Source organism: Marmota marmota, unplaced genomic scaffold (assembly GCF_001458135.2).
Source record: "Marmota marmota marmota unplaced genomic scaffold, marMar, whole genome shotgun sequence".
Classification (NCBI taxonomy): Eukaryota; Metazoa; Chordata; class Mammalia; order Rodentia; family Sciuridae; genus Marmota; species Marmota marmota.
In genome coordinates this window covers 31,193,326-31,208,106 of record NW_025999990.1, presented here as the reverse complement: position 1 = coordinate 31,208,106, position 14,781 = coordinate 31,193,326, and the positions used below count along the sequence as shown (strand labels likewise).

Genomic DNA, 14,781 nt, shown 5'->3' with positions numbered 1-14,781 from the left:
TGTACAAGGAAGGACCAGGATTCAAACCCTAGTACTGCCAAACAATAAATAATAATAAAATAAAGGGAAAAGCCTGATTTTTGACCCTCAGTTTTGGAGATTGCAGTCCATGATTTTTGGTCCCACTTCTTTGGGCCTGTGGGGAGGTAGCACATTGTGACTAGAGTGTGTGGCAGAGCAAAATCGCTCACTTCACAGCCAGGAAGCAAGAAAGGAAGAGGAAGAAACCAGGGTTCCAGAATAGTCTTTTAAAGCATGCTCCCAGTAAGCCCTGTCTCCTAAAGGCTCCCAAAAGGGCCATGATGGGACCAAGACTTTTAAACGTGGACCTTTGAGAGACACTTATCTGAACCATAGCAACGTCTTAATGTGGATCTGGAAATAGTTAGAAGCAGAGTTATCTTAAGGTTATCCAAACTTTATGTTAAGCAGTAATATGGAAACTTAGGATCTTTTAAAATAAATTTTTAATTTGTTTTAATTAGTTATGCATGACAGTAGAATTCATGTATGCACTTTGATATATTATACATAAATGGGGGATAATTTCCCATTCTTCTGATTGTTCATGTTGTAGAATCACATCGGTCATGCAATCATATATGTACATAAGGTAACAATGTCTGTTTCATGCTAATTCACAATAAATGGGGGCACTAGGGAAGAGTAGAGTTCCTTTAGATTAGGTAGGTAGAGGAGAGGGAAGGGAGGGGAGGGGATATGAGGATAGGAAGGATAGTAGAATGTAACTTAGGGCTTTTTGACAATCACTGCGAAAGTGAGATTCCAAATGTAAAGATGAGAAAGCTGTGATCTAAAGGGGTAAAGAAAATGTCCTCATGTCACATGATTTGCTGGAAGCAGGCTTTAGTTAAAGTCCTTAAATTGTCTGTTCCCTATCTCATACTTTTTTTTTTTTTTTTTGAAATGCCATGACTCAAATAGTAACATGGACTTGCATGGGTGACTGTGGCTACAGTCTCAGAAGAAACTGGAGTCCAAATATTCTTCAAGATATGGTAGTATCCTTTAACTCATGGCTTTTAAAACTATCCTGAAAAACAAGCCTATTTTTGATAGTCATATTCTGATATATTTAAGAAATGAACCAGGTGTCATGGTGCACGCCTATAATCCCAGCAGTTTGGGAGACTGAGGCAGGAGGATTTCGAGTTCAAAGCCAGCCTCAGCAAAAGCAAGGTGCTAAGCAACTCAGTGGGACCCTGTCTCTAAATAAAATACAAAATAGGGCTGGGGATGTGGCTCAGTGGTCAAGTGACCCTGTGTTCAACCCCCACTACAAAAGAAAAAAAAAGGAAAAAGGGGCTTTGTGTGCCTGCTTTATATAAAAGATGACCGTGATCTTTGTGCTGCTGTCTCACAGTCAGTGTTGGTGAACGTTTCATGTCTTGGCTTAGAAGAATGTGTCCTTGGACCACTGTTCAGTTCCCCAGGGAACACTTTGAAATGATGTATTCTGCAATTTTACTCTTGAAGACTTTGAGTTAGTTCACCTGAAGTGGATCTTTTCTGGCTCCGTTTTTCAATATTTCCCAGGTGTGTCTGGAATATCTCAGAATCATTGCTCTGGGATGTTGCACAGGACTCTGGAATTTGGTACTGTGGTTCCCCTGCCATTTCCTTTCTAGATAAACTATTGCTTTTAAACATGTGATAGCATCACGTAGATTTTCCATCTTATTCAGATCTAGAAAACGTTTTGGTAGATGCCTGAAACAGTCCCTGTCTTAACCACTAGCCTATTCCATTCATCAAATCCTTCCCTGTGGCAACATCTCAGAGCAAAAGATGGTGTTGGTGCGATATTAACTACAATAACCACAACAGCATAAAAGCCATCATTTATTGAGTATTCCACATGAGACAGATGTGTTCCTGGTGTTTTGACTGTATTTTCTGATGACAGAAGTCTAAATTGTAGAGGCTTCTTTCCAACTACCTACTCAATATTTCAAATGCAAGGCTTGATTCCTCCCTTCCCTGATATGTGCCCCCCCCATCTTTGTTCATCTTGGTATGGTCCCAACAGTCAGCCAGTTGCTCAAACCCAAACCTAGGTGTTATTCTTGTCTTCCCCTTCCCCCAACACCTTATAACCAATCTATCAGTAAATTCTGTCAGCTGAGTCCTCAAAACCCAGTCTCACCATTCCTCACCTGCTCCACCAAGACGTATTCAATCCCAGTCAATATTATCAATTGTCTACATTACTTTGGTAGCTGGGTGACTGGCTTCCTGACACTCATTTTTTATTCCCCCCTCAGAACGGAGGAGGATTGAACCCCAGAGGTGTGTAACCACTGAGCCACATCTCCAGCCCTTTAAAAATATTTTATTTATAGACAGGGTCTTGCTAAGTTGCTTAGGGCCTCACTAAGTTGCTGAGGCTGGCTTTGAACTCATGATCCTCCTGTCTCGGCCTTCTCAGCAGCCGGGATTACAGGCATGCACCATCTGGCTGGCCTCTGCCTCTACTTTTGTATCTCATGGTTAGTCCTTCAGAAATGAAGCAAGAGCAATTATATTAAAGTGCACATCAGAGATAATGTCACTCATCATCCAAAATCCTTTGCTTCCTTTCACACTTCGATTAAAACTCAGAGCCTTCACAAGCAGTACCCACAAGTACCTGGTTTTGTTCTCTCGAGTTGCCTCATATCACTCTGTCCCTTGCCTTCCCTCCTTCCTCATTGCTGTTCTCTGAATAAGCCAAGCGTTGCCCACCTCAGGACCCTTGTACTTCGTTTCTGCTACCTGGATCACTGTTCCTCCAGAGCTTCCCACGGCTCATTCTTTGCCATCACACAGATCTCTGCTCACATCTCATCCTTGGTGAGGCCTTCCCTGCCCGTCCTATCTAAAACGGCACCTCTGTCACTTTGCCGTCTTACTCTTTTGCTTTTCCTCATAAGTCTTTATTACTCCCTGACATCATGGCATAAATGGATTTGGCTATTTGCTCTCTCACCCCACTCCCTAGAAAGGAAGCTCCATGAGGGAAAGGGTTTTATCTGTGTCTGTTCACCTGTTTAGCCCTAGCACTGGCACATATTCAGTTGCTCATTCAGTATATGTTGAATAAATGAATATGTAAATATAGTAGTTGTCACCTTTCTGGATTTTCCTGTGGCAGTGCCTTCCATTCTCACCCCTTGGACTTACATGAAATTTGTGTATATTTAGATGACATGTCTTGATCTCTGTCATTCATTGTATTCATGATATTGTTTGCTTTTTTGTTTTTTTGCACACTAATATTTATAAAGAACAGAGCCATTGCTAAACAGTTGGTCCTTTTTACCTCACTAGTACCCCTCTATTCTCAAGTCTCCAAGCTTTGCATCCTGCCCCTTTTCCTCTGGTGCTTTTGGATTTAGTTTGAAGAGGGATAGAAAAGAGCATGCTACGTGGGGTCGTCAGTGCCCCTGTAGACAGGGAAATACTGTCTGTATACCGGCTGCCTAGCCCAGATATTTCTAGAACCATAGGAGAGAGAGAAATGGACTTTTATGCAGGACAATAAAATGCTCACACTGGGACCTTCGGGCTAATATTCTTGCTTCTCCTACTAATAATAGATACATGGATCATTTTTCTCTCCCTTTCAGCCATGACCTCCTCCTCCACTCTGAGCCATTTCCTACAGGAAGTTCTACATGTGTTCTATGTTCCTTGATGCCTGAAATACTAGCACTGCCTGCCCTCTTCTTACGCACACCAAGGAGCATTTGTTTTATGACCCATGAGAGCCAGCAAGTGTGGTCAAGTGCAAACAGACCCATATGCAGGGTGGTGGAAGGGCTTCTTGCGGAAAGCTAGCTGTCACCACAGTGTACCCACTCACAGACCCTTGGAAAGCTGGCAGCTCTGCGGAAGTGAAATGGGCCAGCTTGCCTAGTGGGCACCTTGCCATCAGAGCAGATGGGCCCAGCAGGGGCAGGCAGCAGAGCACGCATGTCCGTTCCGGACACGTGCATATTTATCATTTGTGTCTTTCATTTACAGGAGACAAATTCTTGAATAGAAAGCCTGGGCTTACAAACTGAGAGTCAGAAAAGAGGAGCGTCAGCCCTTAATTAAAACATTCAAGCAAAGTATTCAAGAGAAGCATTGGTCTCATGGAGGAAAGCTTGTGAAGTGACTCATTGCAAACCCTCTTCAATCCCAAATCGCTCCTCACTGAAGGGGCTGCTGTGTCCCTCTAGCAATTTTCCCTTGCAGACTCACAAGGCAGCTCTAGAGATGAAGGAAATCACTGCAGACAATGAAATTTTTTTTATCAACATATTCATTATTTGAAAATACTATTCTTTTTCTAAAACTTTTTTTCTTTTTTAAGAGAACAAGAACAAAATTTCTTTTCTTGCTAACTTCAGAAGGTGAAGGCCTTACAGGCCCTACATCAACTTCATAGATACATTGTAAAATTTCCTCACATTGTGTAGCCCCTCTCACTTCTCACTCGGTTTCCACCTGTTACCTCCTTAGAACTTCACAATCACCTTGTGAATAGGAAAGACACAGACCTGAGTCTCACTTTGCAACTGAGGAGACTAAGGATCATGCAGGTAAAATGACTCAGCTCATACTTTAGGATCATTTGTCATTTATCAGGTTAACTTCAGTTTGCAGACTATAGTGAGAAATTATCTAGTGATGGCTTTGAAACAACCATGGTCTTTTAAAATCTATTGGTTTTATCAATTAAATCTGGCAATGATATTTAAGGAGACCTCTTAGTGTTTTAGATATCTTGGGAAGCAACTGTAAAATCAGCTTTTGAGGTTGCTGATTGACTTCTACTTGTGTTTTGACACTTGTTGGATCCTCCAGGGCTTTTAGAGAGTCACTGCACTGTGTCGCATGTGTTAATTTTTTTGAATAATCATGAGGGTGGTTGTTGCTGATCTTTGATTTACTATATTCTCCATCAGTTCCTCTTAGAGATATTAAAACAATATCACTGCTCTAAAGAACTGTGTGTTTAGCCATATGGTGTTTTGTTTGTTTATTTGGGTTTTTACCAACACAAATGGTGACCTTCATGCAAAATAGCAGCACTAAGTAGAATGCTATCATAAATCACTATGCTCTGGGGACCCTCTGTATGAACATATCCTTGAAAGAACAATACATTTTCATTTTTTACTACTTTATCTACCTATTTATGTATTTTTTCCAACTGGAAATATTATGTTCTTATTTTGGCATACTGCAAACAACATGCGATAATCATTGTTTCCATTTACCCTGAAAGCATACAGACTTCTGCTTTCAGACATGAGACTGGTAATGCAATTTCCCATTCTTGAGAACCCATCAAAAATCTTTTGATAGTGAGCTCATTTAAGGAAACCCAGGAAGCCACTCTCCTCCTAAAGCTTGGTACAGTATCATCTGTCTCCTATTAGAAATAGCCTGTTTGAAGAGATAACAGTAAGTTAAATTACGAACTGTTTTCCAAGGAATTGATATCTGTTACTGGATTTGGACCCAGTGCAGTTATTTTGTCTGGTGGCTGGTGCTCTGGTATGCAATGATAGTGTGTCTTTTCTGTTGTCAGTGGGTTGCAGAAAAATCATAGTTTTTAAAACTTTGTAGAGACACAAGAGAATTTTTTTAAAAGAAGGTTTATACAGTTCTCAGAATCTAAAAGAAACATATTTCAAGAAGCTGCAACAGTGGGGTCATCTGTGTCTGAGAGAGGACTAAATTTAATCGTGTGTGCAGAGCCTGGTACCCAAGGACAAGTGAGTTTGGGGTATAGTAGAACTGTCCATAAAAGATGAGCTGCAGTATGGATTGGGTGAAAATTCAATTTCTAAAACCCACAAACTACTTAACTCATAAAAAAAAAAAAATAGGACCATTAAATTAAAAACATGCCCAAAGTGGCAAATTTTTGAAAAGAATCAGATTCGGTGTCAGCTCTATAGTACACTTGGAAGCAACCCTCCTTATGGGTGCTGAGATGGAATTCTTTGCTGCTGGACCCTGCAGAGTCTGTCTGACTGACTTCCAGAAGCAGAAGAAGAAGCAGGAACTGAGTGATTAACGACTTTACTCTCCAGGGCGTCAGGGTGTCCAGTGGTTCAGGCTGATCTGTAGCATTTGTTTCGTGGCCTCCCTAGACAGTGGGAAAATACAAGCTGTAGTTTTCTGTTCCCATTCCTTTCTCTGCACTCTTCCATCCTTCAAGCCACTTCTTGCTTTTAATTTTTTCCCCAGTTTTCATTTTGTCTTTTGTCCTCTCTTGTTTTTTCAGTTCCTCCTGTCTGATTGCCAGAGTTCATCAGTATCTATTTTATACTATCCCAAATAGGATTTGTCCTCATTTGGAGGACTGTTGAAATCTTTGGTTCCTAGGTTTTGAAACAGCATAGTGAAGACACAGGTTCTCCTTTGTTCCTCACATCTTTTGCTAAAGGAGAGCACAGGCTGCAGTCATACTGTTTCAGCATAGGCAGGTCCACTGTTCCAATAAAGCCATTCCTCTGACTCTGAGTGGGAGAAGTAGAAATGAATCATCCTTGACACAGGCTTATTTATCTAGAAAGAGCCAATAGGTTTTACAGGGAATGTAATCTATAATAATGCCTATGGAATTCTATTGGACATAATGAAAACCCAAAAGGAAATAGATTGACTGGCCAAGGTACCTTCCAAGGATTTTACATTTTCCATGTGTCTATTTTCTCATGTATATATTTACCCTCCCTGTAAATAAGTTAGTGTTTTTTCCTCATCATAGTCTGAAGCTGGACTCATGTCCTCTGTTGCCTGACCCAGGCCTCTTTCTTGTGGGTTACTCAAGGTCAATGTCATTTTAAGGGTAGACATGTCCTTGAACTCAGCACTCCCCTCTGGAACACTGAGCCATGCTCTGTAGCTGAATGTTTGCTGCTAGTAGACAGAAATGTTTGGTGATTCATGACCTCCCCCCCAAAAAAAAGAAAGGTTCATTGTTTACTAGAGTTTTTAAACATAAGCAAAATTTTATAACACTGTATTTTACATAAAAGAAGTGGGAGATTTAAAAAGAAATGCTGTGATTTGATAACTTTTGTCTTCTTCCTGTCCTTACACTCTTTAGGATGAGATTGATTAAAAATTTGCATCTCTGAAAATGGGGTTAATAATGGTAGCTTTATCAAGAGCTGTAGTGAGTAGACCAAGACTGAATGTGAGATACTGAGAACAGTGCCTGGCATACCTTATGCTAAGTATGAATGGCTACTATTAAAATTAATCAACAACAGAAAACTGCTGTATCCCTATATTTACATCACAGAAACACTAATTCTAATCATAAGACTATGATTAGAACTATATTTTTTATAGTTTTATACTAAGTTTAATAGTTTTGAGTCGATCCTATTGCAAACAATATCTGAGTCTCTCTCCAGAATCAAACTTTGATCCTTCTACTTAATTAAGAATAAACAATTTTTAATCTCTGACCATCTTTGAATTCAAAAGTTGCTGTTTGAATTTGATGTTGTCTCACTGAGAGAAGTCATTTCTATGGAGACTGTTTTCTTTTGTGGATCTATCATTTCACAAGTGTATTTGGTTTTCATCTGTGAGAGGCACAGGGAAGAATTTTCAGTCCTGGGACTATTTATTAGTTCTGCTAAGAAGGAAAAGACAGTGAAATCTCAGGCAGATACTTGTGAAAGGCTCCGCTTGTTTTTCATGTTGTTTTTCTCAGGCTTGCTATATTTTGAGCATTTGGCTACCATTCTTTTTTCTCTCACTCTCTTCTCTTTACACTGTCCTTTCTGTAATGTCTTAAATGTCCTTCACCTTGTGTGCAAAAACACAGATATATGCATGCATAGGATGGCGTAGGGGGCCATTAGGACCTAGTAAGATCTTTCTGATAAAGTAGTACAGCAATAAGCCAGATAAGATAGGGACACAAGAGTTCATTTACTCAGACCCTTTTATTCTCAAGTTCCACCTCCCACAAACCCAGACAGAATTGTCAGCTCATCAAGAAATGGACTTGTTATCTTCCTTTAGTTCCATACAAAGGAGTATTTTTAGTGGCTCGCCAGATGCTGCCAAAAGCTAATAAAGAATGGCATTTTAATAGTAGACGTTCTAGATATAGGCAGGAGCCTCAGCAAAACAAGACAATGTTTCATTTTGTTTTTATTCAAGGACTTGTGCTTCTTAGAAAGAAGGTGAAATCATTTAAGTAGCAGAATAAATCAAGTTCCAAAGTCTGTTGAGATATCAGTGAAGATACATTGTTACTTGCTTAACTTCTCCAGGTTTATTACTAGTATATTTGATCTACCATTTTTTAAAATTTATTTTTATTTTATAGAACTAATATGAACGCCTGGAGAAGCAATTCCATAGAGTCAAGTATCTAGTCCAAGGTCAGAGAAAATCATTGGTAAGACCCAGGGTGAAAAAACACCCACTTTTCAGTTATTAAACTGTTACTTAGACCACTAAGCCATGATAAGTGAGTCCAAATACTGCAGTTTAAACAGAATTTTAAACTTTACTTGAACCTGTATCAAGTTCAACAAAGTCACCTATTTACGGAAATTCTCTGTGAATTCCTTCTTACTGTGAAGTTATTTAAATCTCTATTTTTCACTAAAAAGGGTTTTTATGCTCAGACTTTACCATAAAATTATAGCATGAGTGTTTTCTTTTCTTGGAGTAGTACACAGGAATATTAATATACCTGCCACTGTGGTTGATTTATAATTTCATTCTATTTTTTATTTCCTATTTTAATGAGTTAGAATCTTCATGCGTCTGTCTAAAAAACCCATCTGTTCCTAATACATGGTTGCTATGAAAACATGCCCTTGAAACTTGAATTTTCTGTATGATTATTCTGCATTGTGCAAGACCTTGAAATTAGACAATTGACTGAACTCGGAGAACTTCTGCCAAAAATATTAGAATTGAGTGCCAAAGCTACTTGAAATGAGGGAGAGCATTAAGTTCATAACTTGGAGTTTGTTCAACTAAATAAATACACATATACATTTAAAATAGTGTTTAGAAAATTCAGCATTGCCACTCTGGCTTGTAGCATCTTCTCCAAGCAGATAGTCGCGGTCGTTCAAATTAGATCATGCCAAAGGGCGTGGCCACTGCAGAGAATATGGCAATTGTAGTTAAAAACAAAAGCCATGGAGATAGTGTCCTATTAGTCACCTTTGATAATATAAATATATTCATATATTTGCTTTGACCCGAGTAATACTAAGTAAATGAGGATTTGCACTTTGAATAACTGTAAATGTAGAACATTTCAGGTTGAAATGTTTTCTAAAAGAAGAGCACTACCCAGAACCTAGGCCCAGGTACCATGTTTCATAAGGAGATTAGTGGCTTGGGGTGAAGGGTCCACTAAGTTGTCTAGTAAAATAATGTCTTTCCTTGACCAAACCTCTAATTGTATAAGTGCTTTGGTTTTAGACAGGAGCCTATGTTTTCTATGAAAAGTTAGAATATGGAGAAAGAATATAACTGAAAGTTGAAAGTGTTTCCATGGTTGATGCCAATGGCATTAATTGCACACCCAAGACCCAATCCCAGCCCTACTTATTGACCTGTCCCTGCTCTGTAGTTTGTAAATGTTGGACATTGATCCTGCTAGTTTGCCTTCTAAGTATGGATAGCAGTTTGACCCAGGGTTAGCCCCTGAGATGTAGTTGGATGTCCACTGATCTTGCTCGTGTTCCCATTCCTTTCAACTTGCTTTGATCAACAGTAGAACTAATGGAGCTGTAGCAGCCATCATGACAACATGAGGAAAATACCTCAAGGATCTGAGTGATGCCAAATATAACATATTAGACAACTGAACCCACATTGGTAACTGCCTACTTCTAGAATTCTCATGATTTTTAGAACTCTATTATATTTATATAGACTTGACATGCCCTCTGTTCTTTATCCTGTGAAGTATTATTGTATAACTTCTTTATCATCAGGACTATCCCTTCATTGTGGTATAACAGATGATTCAAGTTGGCATATAACATGGAAAATCAAAATAAATTTTTATGAGTAATATAAGGTGGGGAGAATATAATGGTGGAAAAGTAAACTAAAGTTAAATGAACACAATATTATGCCTGAAAGTTTCATATATATATTTACACTTTCATGTGTGTGTGTGTGTGTGTGTGTGTGTGTTAGTTTACTTTTTTTTGCTACCGTGATCAAAAGACCTGATAGGAACAATTTTATAGGAGGAAAGTGTATTTTGTGACCATGATTTCAGAGATCTAAATCCATAGATGGCTGACCCTGTTCCTCAGGGCCCGAGTTAAGGCAGGAAATCATGGAAGAGCAGTGTAGTAGAGGAAATTGGCTTAGAATATCACACCGGAAAGGAGAGAGAGAGATGGACACACACACACACACACACACACACACACACACACAGAGCTCCCTTTACCACAGAAAAAAATATAAACCCCCAAAACGTGCCCTCAGTGACCCACCCCCTTTCCACTGCACCCTACCTGCCTACAGTTACCACTCAGTTAATCCCTAACAGAGGATTAATGCACTGATTAGGTTAAAGCTCTCTTAATGCAATCATTTTATCCCTAAACTTCCTTCTTCCTTGCATTATCTCATAAATGAGCTTTTGAGGGAACACCGTATCTAAATCATAACTATATATATATATATATATATATATATATATGAAATGTATTAGAAATAAGACAAAGATTTGGCTGAAATTTTTTACAATCCCATGCAAAGGGTACAAGTGAGGCATTATACAATCCATAAGAGGATAACAGCCAGTTGCTTAGCAGAAGTCAAGGACTACTGACTAGGAAATGATGGAAACATTCTCCCCGTGGATAGACACAAAGTAGTCATTGTGTGCTGCAATGAACAAGATCTTCAACTGTTTTCATACAGTTACAGATTTTACATATTTTTTTTTCGTGGCCTGTTTTAGTGTATGCTAATGTTACAGGGCCAAATTACCCTTTAACACCTTTTTTGGGGGGGATGGGCAGGTACCAGGGATTGAACTCAGGGGCACTCTACCACTGATCCACATCCCCAGCCCTATTTTATCTTTTATTTAGAAACAGGGTATCACTGAGTTGCTTAGGGCCTCGCTTTTGCTGAGGCTGGCTTTGAACTTGTGATCCTCCTGCCTCAGCCTCCCAAGCTGCTGGGATTACAGGCATTCGCTACTGCAGCCGGCTAAAATGACCCTCTAATAAAACAACGTTATAGGTCATCAATATGATTCAATGCATATTCATAATTTTTTGAGAATCTGGTTTAACCCAGAGCAGAGCTAAAGATAGTTAGAAAAGTCAAATGGGAGATTGTGCTTCAGAAAGAACTTCAGTTTCTCAGCTCAAGTTTTGGAAGCTATTTAGAGACACTGAATCATATAATGATCTTAATAAATATGATTATGAGGGCTTTCCTTGCTCCTCCCTTCACTTTATGAGAGTATAAATGGAGGCAGGAGCTGCATAGACCTCTCTAGGCCACTGTATCCATGAGGAAGTGCTCTTGGTGGGGACAATTTGTGTTCCTGCTCCTGGCTGAGGAGAGCGAGCTGGTCTGACAACCCCCCTCCTTCAGGGCACAGAGACTCCCACAGTGGTCAGTGAAGGCCTACCCTCAGAGTGAAGAAGTGGACATCTCCATCAAGGATGATTTATCCTAATTGGGGACTTTAATGAATGGGGACACTTTAATAAAAATGTTGTCTTTTAAATGATCCTTTTGCTCCTCTCAGTACATCATTGTAGACCTTTCTGACATTTAATTCAGTTATTTTTTTCCTTCTCCTACATGAAAAACGAAGTCATTCTGAGACCATGAAATTGTGAAGCATTTGACACTCAGAAATCAGTCTCTGATATTACTTCTAGTCCATTCTCGCAGATACTGTTCTCTTTTTTTCCAGTTACCTTTTCTCCAACCCCACCCAATCCCTCATTTCTCTTTTCTTTTATATTAAATGTGGAAAAGCAAAATTAATAATTCTATATTACTACTAAAATAATAGCGAAATTTCCAGAATTTAGTAAGTGCCAAGATCTAGGTTAAGCACTTTTGCATATGTTATGCCATTTAACTCATTTTATAATACTTTAAAGGAACTTACTGTTTTTATTCTAATTTTACTGGTGTTACCAAAGAATTAGCAGGGAATCCCTTCTCCTAATATGCCTTGTCCTTTCATCTCCTACCCCTTTCTTCTTCCGCCTCCACTCCCAGATCACAATCTACAGCAGGCTTTATGTGTCAAAGAGGATATTCCTTTGCAGTCATACAGGAACTGGAAGTGAAGGCTTCAGCTTTTCTGGAAGGCCACTTTGGTGAGGGAAAGGCGATTACACAGTCACTGGGCTAGAGATTAGCATGAATGGGAAGAGGGAATTAACATGGAGGAGGCACATGAGAAACATAAGTTTCACTGGAAATCTTTTCCCTCTGCTTATAAACTCTGCATGTGACCCTGGGTATGAGGTGAAGTTGGGCTGGAGGCCTCACAACCTAACACTAGTGAGATATGCAGAGAACCAAGGTTCAGGAGATGCGGATTCTGGTCTCCCTGTCGCTGGCTGCTCTGTGACTTTAAATCAGATATTGTTTCCTTCTTTCTCTCACAGAAGCATTCATAGCTCTGTTAGGACTTGCGGCTGAGCTAGCATTTTGAAAACCTGATTAAAAAAAAAAAAGCTAAATTTTCCTTTGAAAGGTTTAAACTACCTTATGCTCTAAGTAAATGAGGATGAAATTTTCTTAACTCTGTCTTTCCTGTGAACATCTGTTATGGGATTTACAACTAACTTTAAGCTCTTTTTTTTTTTTTTGTACCATCACTTCATTCATTGAACAGATTTACATTCATTCTACATAAATTATTCAACTTGGCACAATATGAACACAAAATATTTAATAATTAAAACACTCACTGTGGGCAGAAAGTACAAGACAATATGAATACCTTGCTTAAGTCCAGTTTTCTGAAGTAATCTTGAGTTCATTCATTGTTTTCTGTTCAGTTGGGTAAGAATTTTAAACCATTTCTGATCTGGGGTTTCAAGAATCTAAAAAAATACCTGAAAACCCCTGAAACAAAGAATATGTTTCTTTGTTTTCCACAATTTTTAAATAATCAAATGGAAAGGATTCTTTTTTCTTCTTCTTTAAATAATCCTATCCCTTAGAGTTGAGAAAAAGAGCATGAAAATCTTCAGCCCAAAGGTTAAATCCTTTGACTAGAGGGCCTTTCAGGGAAGCGCACAAGGACCACAAAGAATGAGCATGCCTTTTCAACCGTTTAATTTAATTTAGTTCAGAAAGCATTTGCTGAGCACTTCCTAGGTGCCCTATTGTCAAAGCCCCAAGGGGAATGCAAAGATCATGAGGTCTGGCACTGGCCTCCTGGTGGTACCCAGTGCAATGGGAGAGGGAGATCCTCCTCAGAATCACGGCTTGCTGGGGTCAGTGCTCCCTAGGAGGACTTGATGGGGGACAAAACACAAATGGCACTGATTCTGACAGAGCCTTTGAGCAGGGTTCATGATGAGGTGGGAGCATGAAGCTGTTCCTTGAAAAGTGATAAAGGCAAGGAGGCCACTCTAGACCCAGGGAAGAAAATGAACCAAGAAATGGAAAACAAAGAAAGTGCAATTGGATGCTTGGCATCCTTTGCCGAAAATACAAATGGAGCCCGTGTAGAGGGTGGAAAGCTGCTTTGGGCTCCATTTGGGCCACTTTATGGAGAGTTTGAATAGCTGATTGCAACTCCTCAATTTGGAATTCATTCGTGTGCAATAGGAAACAAATTGACTTGGAATTTTTGTTGTTTTTTTTTTTAAGCAATATTAATAACTGTCACTGGGAGCTAGCTAAAGAAAAGAATAAGAGAGGCAGATTTTGGGGAGACTCATGGCAGAAGGGATGATGAACTATTTGGATGTGGTCAATCTGTGGTTATCATTGTCAAGGCTACTCTGAGCAATAGAATTTAACCAACAAAATAATTGTTCGTTACCTATAACATGTGCCAAGTGCTTTTCTAAGTGCTTTATACATGCATGAGCTCATTTGATCTTAAATAATCTAATAAATTTAACATTATGATTACCCCCTCTTTTATGCTGAAGAAATAGAGACTAGCAGAGGACCTATACTTGACCCAAATTCATACCTCCACCAAGTTAGAGCCAGGATTAGAACCCACACATTCTAACACAATGGTTTGCATGTAATCATCATGCAGGAATGCAGGATACATTTGTTAGTGAAATAAGTTATAAGACTTTGGAAGATGGGAAAAATGATAGGATTTTATTCATTATCTATTGTGGATAGTTAATGAAATATATCTTGAGAATCTTTAATTATTGCATGCTTTAGATTACAATGAAGGTCAACTTTTTGTATCATATCTAACATAAAACATTTGTTGCTGATAAATGTTTAAAAATTTGAAAGCAAATCTCAGCCGGAAGCAACCCTCATTGGAAGACTTCTGAAATTCCCCTTCCTGAAGCATGCAAATGTTGTAAGGGGAAGGACACTTTGACCTGATTGACTTGATCATTGTGCCAAGTCAAAGCTCTCTACAATTAAAATGGAAAAGTAAAAATAATTATAGTTGTTGTATCAGTTACACAAAAATATTTTGCATAGTTGTGTAGGTCAATTTTTCCAGGATTCATTTATCCAGTTTTTTTTTTTCTCTCTCAAACTTCTTTTACTTTTTTTTTTTTTTTT

The 14,781-nt window shown here is 38.9% G+C and overlaps 1 protein-coding gene across 1 annotated transcript in view; it reads left to right on the top strand.

The window, feature by feature from the left end:
- Nucleotides 1-8,361: 8,361 nt before the first annotated feature.
- Nucleotides 8,362-14,781, top strand: part of Dtna (dystrobrevin alpha) — a 315,681-nt gene continuing 309,261 nt past the window's right edge. The window contains exon 1 of the mRNA XM_048806343.1: nucleotides 8,362-8,428. The gene's annotated coding sequence lies outside the window, so the exon portion shown is untranslated. The remainder of the gene's footprint in view (nucleotides 8,429-14,781) is intronic.